General features: G+C 44.1%; 1 protein-coding gene across 3 annotated transcripts in view; it reads left to right on the top strand.

The window, feature by feature from the left end:
• Nucleotides 1-13,492: 13,492 nt before the first annotated feature.
• Nucleotides 13,493-20,419, top strand: part of ARHGEF28 (Rho guanine nucleotide exchange factor 28) — a 297,368-nt gene continuing 290,441 nt past the window's right edge. For 2 of the 3 annotated variants that reach the window (XM_080682719.1, XM_080682718.1), the window contains exon 1: nt 13,629-13,741. The gene's annotated coding sequence lies outside the window, so the exon portion shown is untranslated. Of the gene's footprint in view, nt 13,742-20,419 lie in introns of all 3 variants that reach the window. The other variant, XM_080682721.1, reaches the window with a different exon arrangement.

Raw genomic sequence — 20,419 nt, 5'->3', positions numbered from 1 at the left:
ACCAGGGAATGAACATCCGTGCAGTGCTTTGAACTAATACATACCTGTTTCTTCAGTTTTCTCCCTGATGTCTTTTTTCTGTTCTAGGATCCAATCCAGGTACCTACGCTGCATTTATTTTGTCTCCTTAGTCTCTTCCCACTCATGATGGTCCATCAGCCTTTCCTTGTCCTTTGTGATCTTGAAACTTGGATGACTACTGGTCAGTTATTTTGTAGCATGTGTATTAATTTGAGGATGTCTGATGTTTTTTCATGATTACATTCAGGTTACATGCTTTGGGCAAGAATACCACAGAAATGATATTGTGTCTTTCCAAGAGTATCCTATCAGGTTAATATTCTCAGTAATATGCCTTATTACTGAGGATGTTACTTTGAACCCTTCGTTAAGGCATTGTAGGCCAGGTTTCTCCACCACTTTATGATTTTTCCCTTTGTGACTGAGAAATATTTAGGGGAGATACTTTGAGATGATGCAAATATTCTGTTTTGGCTTAAAGTTTCCACCCACTAATTGTGGTTTTGATTTGCTTTTCCCTGATGATTAGTGACATTGAGCACCTTTTCATATCCCTGTTGCCCATTTGTATATCTTTTTGAAAAAAATATTTGTTCAGGTTGGCTGCACATTTGAAAATCACATATGTATTTATTTTGCTGTTGAGTTGTATGAGTTCCTATTTTAAACCAACCCCTTATCAGATAGATTGTTTGCAAATAATCATGGATAAGCTGTTTGTGAGGGACTAGTAGGGAAAAGATCTGCAAAACTTTCTAAAAACGAATTGATTATTAATTCTTACTTCAAAATATTATTTTAAATCTTAGGTAATATGATGCTAATTTAACAGAGAAGATACATTATTTCATTAATAATGAGAATTAAGTGGCCGCTCAACTTATATATGCTGTTGCTACCGAGAAATGCAAGTGATTTTATTCCTGTATCCTATGAAGTTTTCCATTTAAATGTGTAAGTTCTTAACCTGTGGACCATGAATGGACTTTGGGGTGGCTAAGAACCCCCTGAAAAGCAAATTTACAATTTGGTGAATATGAGTAAATGGATATCATATTGAGATGAATAGCTGAGCTTTTTTCAGACTCTCAAATGTGTTTGTGACCACACTCCTCCTCACCAAAGCCTTATGCTTTTAATCAACCTAGTGGACAAACATAGATCATTCTTTTTTACTTACTCAGACATTAAGTGCTGGGTTTGACAACATTTACTGAGGAGGACAGAATAAACTTTAATTCAAGTAGATCATTTTGGTTGGAGAATAACATGTCCATACAATGGATGAAAGATAAGTTTTCCTTTTATGCTGCCAAGTACACAGATTTGGATCAGCATTGTACCATGAAAAACAATTTTGAATTGCAGAGAAACAGATTTTGATGCCAACAGAAAAGCAAATATGTGTTTGGTATGATTAATGATACTTTCACACTTGGGGCTTTAATCTTGCGGTATGATGTTTACTTATTATGGTTTATACAATTTGTCATGCACGCAGTATCAAAGGTGAAAGTCAAACTGCGGTATGTTCAAGGTTTTATGGGATACCACTTACCATTTACATTCTTCTCTTAAATGCTTTGACCAGCTTCTTAATACCGTTCGTATTATATGAAAGAAAGCAGCGCTTTATTCTGAGGAACATTTGAAGGCCTTTATTTTGTATTTGTCACCAAAGTCTTTTTAGTGGCACATTTTAACAGTGCTGAAATGATTGCCAAACAGATACTCAGCTACACAAGTGTGGTTGAAGCAGGGGAGCTGTGTGAGAGGGATGGCCAGTGAGGTGGGTTGATAAGGTATTTTGTAATCTTGGAGTATATCATGAGTGTTCTTGGCAAGTAATAGAAATTATTTATAAAATTCCTAATAGAAATTTTAAGAGAATATTTGTTATCTAGAAAGCCAGAGACAGAGTCTTAGAGAGAAATTGTAAAAAGTAAATACCATTCTGTGTTTCTCCTCACTTGGCTTATGTATGTCCTTGACCACTGTGTGATTCCACTGGCTGTGCCTGTTTATCTTTTTTTTTTTTCCCTGTATCTCCTTGAATTTAAGGTACAACTAATTCTGAAGACCTCACATTTTAAAATTTAAAGATAAAGGAGTTTGAATCTACAACCTTTATGTTGTAGACAACTATGAAGTGTTTCAATATGTCACACATCTATTTTTTGCAGCCTCCATCCAGAATTCCCAAGACCCTATTTCACCTGTTGCAGTAGGCCCCCACTAATAAGTCTAGGGGTAAAAGAGAGGATTTAAGGTTGATAAGAGAACCTTTCCTTTAGAAGAGTTGAGTTTAAATGAGGACAGATCTTTTTCAGATTAAGCTGTGTCCCTGGTTCCTCTGCTGTAGGAAAAGCATACTGGGGTGGGGTTCAGAAGGGAAAGTAGGAAAGGATGTAAGGAGTATGAGTCTGTAGTTTCTAGAGATTAAGTCTTGATAGGGGCCAGTTGGAAGATGTTCCTTCTTGCCCCGGACTCCAGAGTTGAATTAGTAAGTCTTTCATGTAAGGGGAGGGGTGAAGGTATTATTGATGCAGATATTGTTTATTCAACCCACAGTCATGTGTTCCTTCTGCCAGAGCTTGTACTAGGCATCAGAGAATCAAAGATGATTGAAACTTACTTCTGACCTTAGCAAACTTTCAGCTGAAGGGGATGGAAGCAGACATAGGCCATCAAGATACTACACAGTAAGTTTGGTGATCAAGAAATGCACCAAGAATAAGGGAAGTGCAGGTAACGCACCTAACCCAGCTTGGCATGGAGGGCACAGGTGTTGGGAAAATTTTCTGGTAGGAGACACTAAGCTAAGTCTTAGAAGATCAGTAGAAAAACACTGAGATCTGCAATTTGTGTGGCTATTCCAGGGGTGGGCAAACTTTTTGACTCGAGGGCCACAATGGGTTCTTAAACTGGACCGGAGGGCCGGAACAAAAGCATGGATGAAGTGTTTGTGTGAACTAATATAAATTCAAAGTAAAGGAGCGGAGGGGAGAGCAAGAGAACCCTCCGCTCTTTTGGCTCCGCGGGCTGGATAGAACAGCCGAACGCGCCGGATCCGGCCCACGGGCTGTAGTTTGCCCATGGCTTGGCTATTCAGAATTTGTGTGGCTGAGCAAATGGGGGCGGGGGGGGGGAGTGCTGGGGTTGGTGGTAGAGCCAAATGGACCAGAGTAGGAGTGGTCAGCATGGTGATTGGGATTAGTTTGACTATTTATATATTTAAAGGCTAAAATGCTAAGTGTCTCTCTGACCGTCCGACCAGTTGCTATGACATGCACTGACCACCAGGGGGAAGAGGCTCAATGCAAAAGCTGCTGACACGCACTGGCCATTTACAAAGAAACGGCACCGTGGACCTGGTGCCAACAAAGCTACATTTGGCTTCCCCCAAGTGGGACACAGGCCCTGCCACCACCCCGGAGCAGCACTGCACCAAATTGCAGCCAATGCCGACACCCCATGGCACAAAATGTGGCCCATAGCCCAGCCCAGCCCAGCCCAGAAACAGTCGCTGTGGGCATCAGGTAATGACATCACATAGCAACTCCCTGCTTCCTCTCCCTAGTAATGACTAGCCTCCTTGGAGTTTCTTCAGCCCAGGAACACAACTTGCTTTATAGCCAGGTGCAAACAATTTACACTTTAACCACATGTCTGTGAAGTGTTTTCCTGTGCCTCATCTCATTTGATCCTCACAGAAGTCCTGGAATAGGTAGATAGGAGACTCAGTAGAATCCCATTTTCTTTTCATTAGCCGGAAAATGGAGATTTAGAAAGTTTAGAAACTTGACCTGACTGAAAAGAAGTAAGAAATGGTGGACCTTGAAAATGACTTCAGGTCATTCTCACTGCGCAGAATATAGTCAAACACTGCTGCAGTTAAATATTTTACCCTTTGTTCTCCCTGCGTGATCTACAATAATAATATGCTTCATGTTGATATTTACTGTTGTGTTGCTGACAATTACCTGAAAGAGAAGTTGGGTTGCTTCATTGGGCTGGAAAAAGTTTAGCTAAATCAGAAAGCAGGTCTAATTAAGCAAGTTTATTCTATATATGTAAAAGGCTAAGTTGTCTTGTACATGTGTAATACATATAAAGCTCTCGCTGGCACCAGTCACACGTGTGTGTTTTCATCTGTCATTATCAATCATGAATTTGGTTGACACTTCTATTATAGAGAAAGGGCAAATAGCAATATTAAAATATTTCTTCTAATTAATTTCCTTTCAATGTGCACAAATCTGTGCACCGGGCCTCTAGTAAAGAGCTATGTGGCTCCTGAGGGCTTCTGAAACTTACTGCATGAGACCAGATAGGGTATTGGTTATGAGTATGAACTAGGTTTAAGTCTGGGCTTTGTCACTTATTAGTTTCTTTCTTGGTAAAAAGAAGATACCACTATTATCTCACAGTATCTCATAGTGTTGTGAGGAGTACATGAGTTAATATAAGTAAAGAGCTCAACACAATGACAGGTATATGTTAAGAATAAGTGTTAGCTGTCATTAGCATGATTCCGAGGCTGCAATCCGCAGTGCAATTCTCTGCAGCACTGGTGACTGAGACCAGTGGCTAACGAGAAAGTGGCTTTCCAGAGATCACTGCCAAGTCTAGCTCTTCAGAAGGGAGAACAGTTTACAATGGTGTTTCCCAAGGGCAGAGTCAGGGAGGAACTTCACAGAATTACCTGGGGAGCATTTTGAAAACACACAGGTCCAGGATGCATCCCAGAACTGCTGAATCAGAAACTCCAGGGTTGAGGCCTGGGCATGAGTCAAGGAAAAAGGTTTCCAGGTGATATGTCTGCTCAGGCTCCCAGCTTGAGGAACATGGATGGCTCTGCTTAACCTTGGGATAACCACTCGACAAGAGAATGCATTGAGAGTAGATACATGCCAGGTACAATGTGCTGCAGGGTAGTTTTCCTGAATGCACAGAAGAAATCAAATCATTTCTCTTTCCATTCTGCAATTTGATGCTCCAATGTGCAAATGTTAAGAGACAGGGAGAGGCAAAAGATAAAAGGATAGGAGCAACGGAAGAGCTTTGCAAACAAAGGGGTTAAGGCATAGTGCCCTGTGCTTCAGAAATCGGACTCAGATGAAACAAGAGATGATCTGAGGAATTTTTGTAGAGCCTTTGTGCTTCCTACATCACAACCACCCATGGAAGCATTGATGCAGGTGGACTCCCTGGAGGAGGGGACATGTATGGGACTGGCCAGGACTAAATGCATCTCCACATCTGGTACTGAAAAGGACAGTCCCATGTGGTTGTTTGTCAGGACACACTCTGAAACAGACACACTGGCTACAGTACACCCATGGGAAGCTTCATTAATGTGAAATATACGTATTAAACGGTGAAACATGAAAAAGGAGAGGAAGCAACAATTATTAGGTGTCTAGAATGTCAGAATTTCAAATGTTCCCCACACAAGAAGCTTTCTACAATGTCACTTATCATCCCTGGGGAGATTTTAGTTCCCATAGCTTCCTCCTAGCTCCGGGTACTACCTTGGGCGAGTGACATGAACTCCACTGGCACAGGCTGTGGACATTTCCTGAATGTCTGACGGGAGACCTATTGCTGAAATGACTCATAAGGATAGCCAATGAGATGTAAGTAGAAGTTGTAGGGTAGAGATTCCAGGGAAAATCTTTAAAGAGGCTAATTGAACTGGGAGGTATGCCTCTTTTCCCTTGATCCTTCCTCCTTCCTGTTGTGTGGAGTACAGATATGAGGGCTGGTGCTGTAGCAACCACACTGCCATTATGACGATGGAAGCCAGTGCTAAAGATGGTGAAGCAGGAAGGGAGAAGGAATCTTAGGCCCTGATGACGATGAGGTGATTGAATAGCCTAGGACTGTATGTCTCTACAGTCCTTTGACATGAAAGAAAAGTAAACCTCTATCTTATTTAAGCCACTGATATTTGAGTTTTCTGTTACATGCAGCCAAACCTAATCCTAACTAACATGATCCCTCTATGTAGGTGGGCTACTCGCTTCACCTTTGCATGAAGGCTGCATGATCATTAGAATCCATGTCTTCACTTTTACTGATTGTCATGGCTTATAACAAGTTCTCCTTTCTGCCTTTGCCATCTTCAAGGCTCACTTCCTCCACAAGGCATCTTTGGCTACCCATCCTTCACTGGTCTCTGTCCTCTTTTTCTTCCCATGGATATTGTAAAGGGCAAAATTTTCCCCTCTCCATAAGATTGTAAACAATTTATTTTTTGTTTTTGATTATTAAAATTACAGAAGAAAGCCATGTATATTGTAAAAAAATGTAAAGTCGAAGGGCTGTTCCCTAACCCCCAACCCACTCCTCTCCTGAGAGATAGCCACTATTAACAGCTTCTTGACTGGGGATCGAACTTGAAACCTGGGTAGGTGCCCTGACAAGGACAAACCCACCATTTTCTGGTGTATGGCACAGCACTCCAACCAACTAGCCATACTGGCCAGGATGCTAGGCATTTGTTCCCCATGTTATTCCAGTGGTCTAGAGCACTGGGTAGGCAAACTATAACCTGTTGATCAAATCCAGCCCACTACCTATTTTTTGTAAATAAAATTTTTTGGAACATAGATAAGCTCATTTGTTTACATATTGTCAATCACTGCTTTTGTACTACAATGGCATAGTTGAGTGGTTGTGACAGAGAGCATATAGCCCACAAAGCTTTAAAAAATTACTACCTGTCCTTTTACAAATAAAGGTTGCTGATCCCTGGTCTAGAGGGAGAAGGCGGGGGCTGTAAGCTCTGAATTCGTCCATCAATCTGTCCATCACTTCTGTCAAGGCTGCTTCCCATGATCATCCATCCCATCTGGCTGAAATGATTTTTCAAAATGAAAAGCAACTAATTATTTGTGCTATGAAATAATATCAAAGGGTGATAATTTAATAACGTTTTTTGGGGGAGGGCTCTGGGTAGGACAATTAAAAAAATCACCAATAATATAGAAATTATTTTTAGATTCTCCATTTTTTTCCAACCCTTTCAATTTTCCTCAGTACTCAGTCTTAAGTCTCCTCATGTGAGTTGGAGTATGAAGGCCTCTGAAGCTTCCCTGCCCTACTTGCCTCCTTAGAGTGCTATGGGAGAAAAAGCTCCCCAAGATGTCCACCTTCAGGGCAGAGTAGGAGTGGGATCTTTTAGAATTGAAATAAACAAAACAACAACAAAACAGTTCCCATGCACTGAAGTTGGCATTGACTACCTAGGTCTTTTGAGTTGAGTTTAGAAATTGCAGGATATTTAACTTAGGCAATTAAAAAAAAAATTCTTGGATCCTTTGGTGGCAAGATTCCAAACTTAGTTCTTGAGTTATCCTATCTAATAAAAGAGTAATATGCAAATTAACTATCACTCCGATACACCCACAAGCCATGCCCACAAGCCAATCAGGAGCGAGTATGCAAATTAACCCCAACCAAGATGGCTGCAGCCACGGAGGGAGCAGGAGGCTTGGGTTTCCCCAGCAATGGAGGAAGCCAAGCTTTCCACACATCCTGGTGGGCTTAGGCCTCCACTCAAGGCTACAAAGTTTCAATTATAGAAGATAAATAAATCACAACAAAAATGGCGGCAGCTGGATAGAGCAGGAAGCTAGGGTTGCCCCCGGCGATGGAGGAAGCCAAGCTTTCCCCACACCCTGGTGGGCCCAGGCCTCCACTCAAGGCTACAAAGTTTCAATTATAGAAGATACATAAATCCCAACAGAAATGGCTGCTGCCATGGAGTGAGCAGAAGGCTTGACTCCACTCCAGGCTACAAAGTTTCAATTGTAGAAGATAAATAAATCCCAGATCCCAGGGCCTCTGCTTGGGTCGCCGGGGGGCATGGCCGGCCTGCAAACCACCACAGGCCCCTCACCCAGGCCGCCTCATGCACCAAGGGAACCCCCACCCTGATCCGGGACACCCTTCAGGCAAACCAGCTGGCCCCAACCCATGCACCAGACCTCTATCCTATCTAATAAAAGAGTAATATGCAGATTGACCATCACTCCAACACAAGATGGCTGCCCCCATGTGGTCAAAGATCCTGCCCCCATGTGGACACAAGATGGCCACCACAAGATGGCCAGCAGGGGAGGGCAGTTGAGAGGGACCAGGCCTGCAAGGGAGGGCAGTTAGGGGTGACCAGGCCAGCAGAGGAGGGAAGTTGGGGGCGACCGGGTCTGCAGGGAACAGCAGTTGGGGGGACCCAGGCCTGTAGGGGAGAGCAGTTGGGGGGACCAGGCCTGCAGGGGAGGGCAGTTAGGGGCAAACAGGCTGGCAGGGGAGCAGTTAGGCATCAATCAGGCTGGCAGGGGAGTGGTTAGGGGGTGATCAGGCTGGCAGACAGAAGTGGTTAGGGGCAATCAGGAAGGCAGGCAGGAGAGCAGTTGGGAGCCAGCAGTCCTGGATTGTGAGAGGGATGTCTGACTGCCCATTTAGGCCTGATCCTACCGGGATCGGGCCTAAACGGGCAGTCAGACATCCCTCAAGGGATCTCAGATTGGAGAGGGTGCAGGCTGGGCTGAGGGTCACACCCCCCCCCCTGCATGAATTTCATGCACCGGGCCTCTAGTGTGTTATAAGAAATCAGATGGGTCTGAATGTATTTTATTTTTTAAATTTATTTTTAAATATATTTTTATTGATTTCAGAGAGGAAAGGGGAGGGATAGAGAAATAGAAACATCAATGATGAGAGAGAATCATTGATTGGCTGCCTCCTGCATGCCCCACACTGGGGATTGAGCCCGCAACCCGGGTATGTGCCCTTGGCCGGAATCGAACCTGGGACCCTTCAGTCCATAGGCCGATGCTCTATCCACTGAGCCAAACCGGCTAGGGAGGTCTGAATGAATTTTAAAAGGCTGAGTTAAACTATTTATATGTAGGTTTTTTTGTTTGTGTGTGTGTGTGTGTGTGTGTGAACTGTTTCATACCAATTTAATTTAGAGATTTTTCTGTCCTTTCCTTTCCTCTGCCTGCCCTTTGTAAATAGAAAAACAGAATCTCGAGCCTTTTAAATGAGTAGTAGCTGCCCAAAGCTATATGTGCATTTTGAGGCTTCCAAATGATGTCAGGTGCAGAGCACTGAAGCTTCATTCTCACCATCTGTGTGTCACCAGAAGTCTTAAACATAATTACAGCCCATGTGACAGTTGCACACATTATTTCCCACCTGTATTATCAGTGACTAGTAGTTGCATCTCCCTAATTAAAATGGTGTTAGTATCTTGATTATCAATTGTTCTTTTTAAGGGCTTTAATATGTAACTAAAAACTTGCTCCAGGCTGGGATTTAATATGTTCATGTGAGTGTTCAGCAGGTGTGGGGGGATTGGAGAAATGCTAGATATTGAGTTGTTATGCTCCATACCCCAGACCTGTATACTCTGGTGGTGCTTTGGGAAACAAAATTGCTGACTGATGGAGATTTACAGACACATGCACTTGGGGCATTCTCCAGCTGGCCTGCCTGGTACAGTTATGCCCAGGAGAGCAAAATGGGACCTTTGAGTTGGTTTAAAATTTAAGACATCAACTACAACTTGAGGACAGCTGGAGCCATTATGACAAGGAAAAAACCCAAACCAGTGATGCAAATAAACAATCACTTTCTGAGATGAAGACTGTTCTAGATCTTAGGGAAAACCTCTGCAGTTCTTTGGGTTTATTAAGAATAGAATTTACTGGCTCTTCACAAGTCAAAAAGGTCTAGTGCAGTGATTGGCTGTCTCCTGCATGCCCCTGACTGGGCATCGAGCCCACAACCCAGGCATATGCCCTGATCGGAAATCAAACTGTGACTTTCTGGTTCATGGGTCAATGCTCAACTACTGAGCAACACTGGCATGGAGAAATTAGAACATTTTCATTGGATCCTAAAAGTATTATGGTCCCTGGGCACTGAACCTGCTGTGCCTAGTGAAGTCGGCCCTGTTTGAGAGTCTGTACTCTCCCTTTAGGGAAGACTTCACACTTAAAATTGGCTAGAAACTGCCTCGTCTTTTCTTAAAAGATTGCAAAATATATTTTGTGCATGGTTGGTGCACAATAAATATCAATTGATTAAAAATATTCAGAATTGTCAAGACCTCTTAAACAATGTGCATAGTTTTCTCCTTTTTGTCCTAATGCCAAACACGAGATTTACAATTATTTAATCAGAGAATTATTGGCAAAGGAAATAGGATGAAGAGCAGGAAAGAATTAAGTAGGTAATAGAATTTGGAATGCTTATAATCTATTAAAAAAAGTTAAAAAATTGTGATATACATTTTCCTTCCTGCATAACTGATGTGATGGTTCACTTAAAAAAACAAATGTACATGGGTGGACCTTGAGAACAGTATGCTAAGTGAAATAAGTCAGAAAAAGCTAAGAACCATATGATTTCACTCATATGTGGGATATAAAACTAAAACGCATGAACACTAACAGCAGTGTGGTGGTTGTCAGACAGAGGCGGGTGGGGAGGAAGTGGGTCCTAATAAAAGGTGACAGGAGAAGATCTGACTTTAGGTGGTGGGCACACGGTGCAATACACAGGTCTTGTAACCCCCACCAGAAACCTCTGTGTTCATGTTGACCAATGTCACCCCAATAAATTTAATAAAAAAATACAAGTGAGGAAACTGTAACTGGCCCAATATCACCCAATTTCTAAACAGTAGGTAGACTCAACTCCAGGCTGTCTGACAGTGCACCCCACAGGCTGTCTGCTCTGCCAGGCAGCTGCCCCAGGTTAGTGCTGTTGCCCGTCTTTTTCTCTAATATTGAATAGGTCCTACATATTCATTGCCTCAGGATACTATTATGATTTACTCTATTTTCTTAAATCTTTAAACCACCTCTATTATTCCATAAAAAAGTAATCCTTCAGCTGCGCTTGATTAGACCAAAAGGTAGGTCCACTTTGAGCACGGTGCACCAGATCTGGTTTAATCATAGTGCCTATTTCACTTCAGCAAAGCTATCTGGGTGGATTCTGCCTTTTACTTTGTTTTATTTATTTGTATTTTCTGATTCTTTTTTATAGTAAGTACTTATTGGCTATGTTTTTAAAATAAATGAATAAATATGTACACTTAAAAAAACACCTCCCCCAAAAGTGTCAGGGGATTATCTTTGTATAAATATGCAACTGGCAAAACAAAACAAAACAAACAAACAAGCAAACAAACAAAAATAGATGTTAAATACTCCAGAGCTAGGGTCTCTCTACAACTATTAAGTTCTCCAGAGGAGCCCTGTGTTAGGACTGGAGATTACTGGGATAAGAAAGAGTCTTTGTCCTTGAAATGAGACGTTGAAGAGAGGATAGGAACCTGTAATAGTCCAACATATGACATGAATATAATCAGGTGCTAAAGTGTGTGATAAGGTCAGTAAGCTCTGCCAACGTTCAGAGGCTGGCAGGAACCAGAACAACGAAGAAAGGATTTACGCAGGAGGCCTGTCTGAAGTCTGGAAGGATGAGTGGAGACTGAATAAGACAGAGCTCAGCTGGGACACTGGCGTGAGACTTCCTAAGAAGTTAGCTTCTCAACTGAATTGACAACCTGGTTTCTTGTTGGCTGAATGTCCCCAGGTCTGGGGACTGAGAGACTATGGAGTCTTTGAATTCTAAACAAACATTGTCCCAGCCAAGCGTAGCACTATCTCAGTGTCCTGAGTGACTTATATGCACAAAATCAATCAGATGCAAAGGGTTATTTACACAACTGATAGCTTCCTGACTCAGACTTTCTCCGCTTCTTTTAAGGTTGCTAGAGTACACTTTGCTTAATATTTGAACCTAGAGAAGTTGGAAGCCAAGTAGTTATTTAAATATTGATCAAGCTGAGTGCTTGAGAGAAGGCAAGAAAACTGCAGATAGCATGATTGTATGTCTTCAGCTGGTGAGGGTTTCACAATGACTAGTTTTGCCTTTTTTTTTTTTTTTTTTTGTGGGGACGGAGTTTTGGGGCAACTTCTTAGATGTTCCTCCTCCCACATTTTTTCCTATCTACATATTTGACAGAATTAATGAAGGAAAAAAAAAAGGTTGGGAATGCGGGTGGGGAGAAGAAAGAAATGAAAATCCACAGTGATTCCATACTAGTGATGTAAAAAGGAGAATAACAACAAAGGCCACTCACTAACACATCCATGTTTTTGCTTACCCGAGTTTGCAAACCATTTTTGTCTGGTGTGTTGATTCAGTTCATCTTCAGTAGATGTTTTAGGATTGGAAAATTTTTAAAAAATTGGATTTCTTGGGGGGGGGGGATATTTTTGACAAGGATATGACTGTTTTTATTTTTATCTTGAGTACCTTGAAGTTCTGGCAATGGGAAGGAACTTCTTTTTTCTTTAAAAGGCAGTTCATGAGGCCAGGCCTTGGGTTCAGATTTGGTGAAGCAGCATCAACTGGGATTGCAGCTTAATGTCAGGCGCGCCATGCCAGTTTGGGGTCTCTTTATTAAGCAGAATGCATCACCTTTGCCTTGGAGCAGAGCTAAGGACTTCAGACTTATGGCAGTGTATCCTTGCTGTCTTCTCCTGCCTCACTCTTGTCCTCAAGGTGGACTGGACAAGGTGAGGATGTGAAGGGGGGCTGAGGTGGCCAGGAGAGGTGTTGGTGACAACTGGGGCATGTGCTCCCTTCTGGATAGGTGCCTGGGTGGCCAGCTTCCTCAGGCCATACACACGCCCTGGTCTTGTGGGCAGCAGGGCTTTGCAGGAAAAACAAACCAGAGATTCATGCTAATGACAAGAAAAGTCAAATTGGGATTTTTGCCTTTAATGCTGCTATCACTGTCTGAAGTCTGTTTTACGAAGGCCTGGTGGATGGAGCGGGTTCTCCGCTTGGGGCTGTGATGGTTTTAACTGATAAAGCACGTTGGATGGATGGTAAGGGAGTCCCTCTCACATTGTAAAAGCAGGCTGCAGTTTTCATGGGAATGTTTGAATTAGGAAGACTTTTCATGGAGCCGCCTGGGTGTATGAACACCAAGAGAATCTCAGCTTGCAAGCTCTGGCCCAGGGGAACATGAGCCTCAAGATTTTAAAGTAATACTTGAGCCACGTTGTGTCACAGGTGCGGTGGCTTTGGGCAGAGGGCAGCCTAAGCCTCGCTGGGGCCTGGCACAAGTCCTTTCAGGAGCGGGCAGGCCAGCTCCTCCCTCAGGCAGCGCCAAGCGAGGCCCCAGGGAGCCCGGGCCGTGCAGGCGCCGCCACCAGGGCGCAACCTCGCCCTCCTCCGGCCGGGCAGGGCCGCGCCAGCCTCCGCCCACCGGGGCGCTCCGTGCCCGGGGAGGGAAGCCGAGGCCAGCGGGCCACCACCCCGCGGCGGGAGGGGCTGGCGGAGGCAGCTCAGGCGGGGTTTCAGGTTTCCTCCTGGAGCCGGTGTCGGGCGCGGCGGCGGCGGCGGGCGGGCCGGGCCATGTGATGCCGGGCGGGCGGTGGGCAGGCCGGGATCCTGTGGCAGCCGGCAGGCGCGCGGGGAGCGGGGAGCGGGGGCGGCACCAGCGCGGGCGCCGCCACCCCGGCCTGGGAGCGCGGCCGCGGCTCCGCCCCTCCGCGCTGGCCGCCGGGTCGCCACCGGGCGTTGGCAGCTTCGGAGAGCCTTCCCGGCTCCGGGCGCCCTCGGGCAGGGCGCGGAGGCAGCACCTCGCTCGGCTGTGGAGGCTGCGGGGCCACCGCTCCAGGTAAGTGATCTCTGGGCTCCATGCCCTGCGCCTCTCTGCAGCCCTGGGCACAGAACTTGCGCCGCCTCACCTGAGTTCACCGCGCGGAGCTACTTTCTCCAGGACCCGGGGACGGCGAGGGTCAGCCGAGGTGGAGAGGGGGTGTTGCTGCGGACTCGGCGGCGCGAGGGATGGCCGCAGCCTCCCGGCCCTTCGGGAACGGCAACAAGTGCAAAGGGCTGCACCGCCCGGCGCGGCGGCAGCTGCGGAGCGCGAGGTCTCCGGGGCGGCACAGCCGATGCGCACCCAGGAGGTGTTGGCGGCCCCTCTCGACCCCACCTCCGGGGACCGGGATGGGTGGGTGGAAGCCCGGCCAGTGCCCTTCGGACGCTGGGGAAATAAATGGCACTCGTACGGCGGAGAAGGCAGATGCTCGAAAGCTGGCGGTCTCCGCTCCCCATCGGTGCCTCGGCTCCGGGTTGAGGGTGCCTGGCGGGGCTGGGTCCCCAGAAAGCAGACCAACCACAAGCACGGACAGAGGCCATAGCATTTCTTTCGTGTGGTAACATCTGCTGAGTCTTAAAAGGAATCTGCAGTTAGGAGAGGCTGTCAGAATTCTGTTGGATTGATTTCTTTTCTTTTTTTAAAAAAATATATTTTATTTATATTTTACAGAGAGGAAGGGAGAGGGATAGAGAGTTAGAAACATCCATGAGAGAGAAACATCGACCAGCTGCCTCCTGCACACCCCCCACTGGGGATGTGCCCGCAACCAAGGTACATGCCCTTGACCAGAATCGAACTCGGGACCCTTCAGTCCGCAGGCCGACGCTCTATCCACTGAGCCAAACCGGTTTCGGCTGGATTGATTTCTTGATGCTTATTTTATAGATTTGTTTGTCCCTTGAACACCCGGGGTGTGGGTGGTGGTGCCCTAACCTTCCCGTGCTTGGAGCTTCTGCAGGGGTCATAATGATGGGCCTGTGCTTGGCCGAGGAGGTATCCTGGCCTGTCCAGGGCTGTGTGGGAGCTGGGTGCTCAGGCCGCCTTGGAAACCCAGCTCTGGTTTCCCAGACACCAATTCGATTGCCAGGAGAGAAGGCATCTGCTCCCTAGGAGTGCACAGCCTGCCCCCATTGGTTGCACCTGGGTGGGTCAAGCAAAGGCAGCAACATCTGTGTTTGCACACTTCTTCCTCCTTGACCCCTGCCTGGGCTTTGACAAATATCCGCAGACCCAGAGTTATGGAGGTGAACCAGCAGACCAGTGCCAGCTGGGTAAGAAACACGGAAAAGTACGACGTTCAGAAAGAACTGATCATTTGGGGTCCCACGGGGTCTCCAGTTTTCTGAAACTTGTCATCAGGTGTTCCTAGGCCCCGAAGCTGTCAGGGGAAGCAAAATCCTGTTTTCACAACAAAAGCAAAAAGAAAAGACCTGTCCTTGTTATGTTGTGTGGGTTGCTCTTTTGCACTTGATTATCCAAGCAGAGTGGTAACTTTACCCGGGAAGGTTTCTATATACCGGTCCTGGGTTTTTGTGCACAGGTTCTGAAAGCACATAGGTATTTGCCCAATCTAGATTAATGGTCACGTTAACCCCTTTGGAGTCTTTGGAGGAAAAGAAATGAATACTGCAAAAGCCTTTGGAATTTATATAACACAGTATTTCAATGTAATGTTCCGATGTGGACATTTTATGTGAGTGTGCTTGTTACCTTTGGTCAAATAGGAATTTGGATAGCATCAGACCTCCTATGTAGTGGTTAGGGAAACCAAGGCACAGCTGGCTACTGGGTGTGTGACTCAGAAGAATGTCCTGGCTAATGGGAGAATGGAGAACAGAGAATCAGTGTTTGTCCTGCTTTTGACTGTATTTTCTTCCTTATCAAAACCTGGCTGACCAAGAACAAGTTATGCAACAGGTGTGCCAGTAGACTTTCCTTTGAAGCACCTATCCTGTCCTTTAAGCAGTTTAGAAACAAAGAGGAAAACAGTACCGGCATAGCTCCTAAATACTTTGGGTTTGATTCCATACCTCCACAATAAAGAGAGTATTGCAATAAAGAGAGTTGCAATCTCTCTCTCTCTCTCTTTTTTTTTTTTTTTTTTTTTGCTGGTGGAAGGTCTTGCCTTCATTTGTAAAAAAAAAAAAAAATGCAGCATGTGTGAGATGCAATAAAGTGAAGCATAATAAAACGAGGTATTTTTTATTGCAGTTGGTAACTGAGGCTCTATGAAATTTCATCAGGGGCCTCACTTGGGTTTCACACCTTTTTAAAAGTTATGTGAACACTGCAGAAGACTTTGGCTGTGGATAAGACTTAAATTGGGCAGGAATTTCAGGTGAGCTCTGATACATGACCTCCTTTGGTATATGCCATGTGAGAAAAGGAAATGTGCTCTAAACAGGTATTAAAGTAAGTGGTGGAATATAATATTACTTTTATATTAAACATTCTGTACAAAACTGGTAACCACTATACTGGTTCTTAAGCTCCAACCTTAAGTCCTGCCAGGGTTCTAACCAATACTGACTCCCCAGAAAAGATTTATTACGTAAATGTTGGAAAATACTTTATGATTGGGGCATGGCTAGGATGGTACTGCACAGAATACAAGTTATTCTTGAACTCCCCACCTGACTGTAATTTTATCATGCTTTAATTTACTGATCAGATATGGCAGATCTGGCTTATGTAGGTTTTGTCGAATTGCATTTGTACTTAGTGGAGCTGAGAAGCTATAGGATATCTCCCCCTCTCCCCCCGTAACCTTAAATAAGATTTGTTGTGAAGAGATGGGTCAAGCTGGACAACTACTATTGAGAGTTCTAAATTAAAAAACAACACCAGTGCTGTAATTGAAATGCACCAAATCCAGGGAATTTTGCCATGTTAGAGCTGTACTGTAAATATGATTCCGCTCTATAGGGCTTGAGTCCAGATCCCTTACATAGGCAAAGCTAGGCTTGGTGATATTTATCTTAAGAAGTGCAGGTCAGGTCCTATACCACCCAACATTTTGCCCTGATTGGATATACTAGTAGTAGTGGTCTGTCATTTTGTCCAGTATCTATCTATATTCCTTAGTCCTTTTGTTACGTTCCTGGTATTAAAAAGTTCTCAAAAGTTCAAAGCAGTGTCACACTGCCTTAGCCATTTTCGCAGTTTCCTTCATGCTCCTCTTTCTGTCACCATTTTCTTGATGTATATTCATTCAACAAATATTTGAAGGCCCACTATGCTCCCGACGCTGTTCTTTGCTTTAATTCTCTGGACTGTGGCTTTCATGTTTAAGGCAATACTTTTCTGGTTTCAGAGTTTTTGGGATCTTGCATTTTGAGTGGACTTTTGCACACTTGATACTAAGATAATTTGGCTGGTAAAATGCCATGTAACTTTTTTATGTGATAATACATCTTCTTAATTGACTGCAGTTTTCCCCTTGAAATTTGATCTTAGGCACAATTGTAATTTGTTTATTTCTACCATTACTGCTCCTGGATTTCTTCTCCTGGATAACCAAGATAATGAGATTTGACATCATTTTAAATATCAGGGCAAGTATAAAAGTAATATAAGTGATTAGAGGGTTTTTGTTTCAGTGATCTTGGTTTTGAACACTTGTATCAGATATGTTTTTATTTGTCTTCAGAGGTGTCTTCTCTTATTTTAGTTTAATCTTTTCCTTACTTGTCAATTTGAGGCTGGATTTCTGTAGAAAGTTAATGAAAAAGTAATATTCTTTTAACAGCAGAGGAGACATCTTGTGTCCGAGAGTGAAGGCGAGGTGAGGTCAGCGACACCTTCACTTTCCAGGGCATGTCCAAAAGAGACCCTTCTAAAACCAGCGCTCAAATAACGTTCTGCCTATCTCAGGTAGATCATTCCGCCTTTTAAAAAATGCTTAAAATGTTAATATGCTTTGTATATTTTCTTATGGTATGCGTAGACTTTCCCTTAACTTAATAAATAGGTGGTCAAGAGATCTATTACATATATTAGTGGAATTTATGGTTTAGCTCTGAAATTCATTTTCAGACACAAGTGATCATGCCCTTTGTGCTTACGGCTTGCTCCTTTTCTTCCATCCTTTTATGATTTAAAGAAATTATCTTTCACGAACCATAACAAAGTGGTTAAGAGTGGGGACTCTGGAGCCAGACTGTCTCGTTAGACAGCCCGCCTCTGCCCGGCTGTGTGACCTCTCTCTACTTCAGGGTTCCATTTGTGAAATGGGGATAATCATTGTAACCTGTCCCCTTGGGTGGTTGTGAGAACACAGTGAGTAAATTTACAGAGAGCTCTTCTACTAGCACTTGGCAGAGAGTAGGAGCCAGAAAATGTTGGTGGTTATATTTGTAACAGAAGGAAATAGACATTTTAAAAAAAGTCACTCTACCAGGTTTCCCAGGTTTCAGAAGGCAGTGAGATTTCAGCATGACCGCAGGGGAAAGCACCTGAGGCTTTGCGTTTGAGGCAGGGATAGAGACAGTTGTGTAATCTTGTGTGAGCATGCGCCCTCTCTGGATCTCAATGTTCTCATCTGGTGAGATGGAATGGAGTAGACTTGATGGTCTCTAAGAACCTGCCAGTTCTAACATTATGAAATTTCAAAGTGAGGAGGGCATTGGTCAAGTCAGCCTTTCTGTTTTGGGCAACACTGCCAGGAATTCACTGTTCACCAGGCCACCCCTCAGTGGGTAGTCAGTAAGCATTTGCAGGGGTTATCGACTGTTGCTATCGACTGTTAATGTACCTCACCTTGGTCACCAGACAGTCATCAGGTTGAAATGACTGAGTTATCTTTCTGGATTTAGTCCAGGGAGATTTCAGACATGAAAGTCTGGATCCCATGGATGCAGGTCATAGACTACCCTGCTCCCTCTCTCTTCTGAGGAGTCCCGCACAGGGAAGAGAGGTGAGGTAGCTCTGGGAAGATGAAAGGCGAGTGGGCTGATTGTTTCTGAATTTCATGATAAAATTTCCACACCAGACACACAGGGAAACATCACCATTGGCCTTTGCAGGGATGCTGTAAACCAGGACTCAAAGCAAAGGAGGTCTGAGACATTGAGCAGTGGTGTAGATCAAGAGGTTTTTACTGGGCTGGATGGTTCTTTCTGAGTCAATTTTCCTTCTTCCCTAATGACCCTTGTGTATTGTCTGTGCATTGCCACCTGGCTCTTTGTCAATAGTCTTCCTCCTTTTCTTTCTTTTTTAAAAAAATATTTGTATTGATTTTTAGAGAGACAGGAAGGGAGCGGGAGGGGGAAGAGAGAGAGAGAGAGAGAGAGAGAGAGAGAGAGGGATAGAGTTTCAAATGGTAGAGGTGATTATGGGTTATTTGAGCCCATAACCCGGGATTCCAAGCCTGGTTGTTCATTGAAATTACTTGGGTTCAGAATCTCCCAGGTGTATAATTGGAAAATGTAATTGTACATCAAATCATCACATGTACTTAAAATATGTACATGTACATGTGGATTAATTATCAAAACCAAGATAATTAACACAGCTATCACCTCATATAGTTAACTCTTTTCTTGTGTGTGTGGTGAGTACACTTAAGATCTACTCTGAGCAACTTTCAAGTATGTAGTAACACTTTAACTATAGTCACCATGCTGTACATTAGGTCCTCAGAATTTGTAACTAGAAGTTTTACCTTTTGACCTACATCTCCCCATTTCCTCATGCCCCCAGCCCCTGGCCACTATCATTCTATTATCTGTTTCTATGAAATTGGCTTTTTTTGTTATCGTTAATCCTCACCTGAGGATATTTTTCCATTGATTTTTAGAGAGAGTGGAAGGGAGGGGGGAGACACACAGAGAGAAACATTGATGTGAGAGAGACACATTGATTGGTTGCCTCCCGCATGGGTCCTGACCAGGACCAGGGATCAAGCCTGCAACCGAAGTACATGCCCTTGACCTGAATCAAACCCGAGACCTTCAGTCTGCAGGCCAACACTCTATGCACTGAGCCAAACCAGCTAGGGCCAAAATTGGCTTTTTAAAAGATTCCACATATTACTGATACTGTATTTTATAGCAGACAGTATTTGTCTTTTAAAGTCTGACATTATACTTAGTGTAGTGCCCTCCAGGTTCACCCATGTTGTTGCAAAAGGCAAGACTTCCTTTTTTATGGTTGAATAATATTCCGTCATGTTTATATACCACATTTTCTTTATCCACCCATCTGTTGATGGGCACTTAGGTTGTTTCTATGACTTGGCTATTGTGTATAATGCTACAATGAACATGCGGGGTGCATATAATCCAACCAACTGAGTAACCTGGCCAGGGCGAGAGCAGTTTTTTTTAGTGGGAACTGACCATGATTGGTGTTTTATGACATTCATTTAAAAATGGTAGTAGGTTGTGTGCAATAAGGTTTTTAAAAGACAGTTTGGCCTTAACCAGTTTGGCTCAGTGGATAGAGCGTTGGCCCATGGACTGAAGGGTCCTGGGTTCGATTCCGATCAAGGGCATTTACCTGGGTCGCAGGCTCAATCGCCAGTAGGGAGTGTGCAAGAGGCAGCTAATCGATGTTTCTCTCTCTTTGATGTTTCTAACTCTCTATCCCTCTCCCTTCCTCTCTGTAAAAATCAATAAAATATATATTACAAAAAGGTCTGAGTACAGTGGCTTTATAGTATAAGTTAATATCTGGTATTGTGATACCTGGTAT

Source organism: Plecotus auritus (genome assembly GCF_963455305.1).
Source record: "Plecotus auritus genome assembly, chromosome: 7".
NCBI lineage: Eukaryota > Metazoa > Chordata > Mammalia > Chiroptera > Vespertilionidae > Plecotus > Plecotus auritus.
The sequence above is the reverse complement of the archived record's forward strand: the minus strand, read 5'-3'. Positions and strand labels throughout refer to the sequence as shown.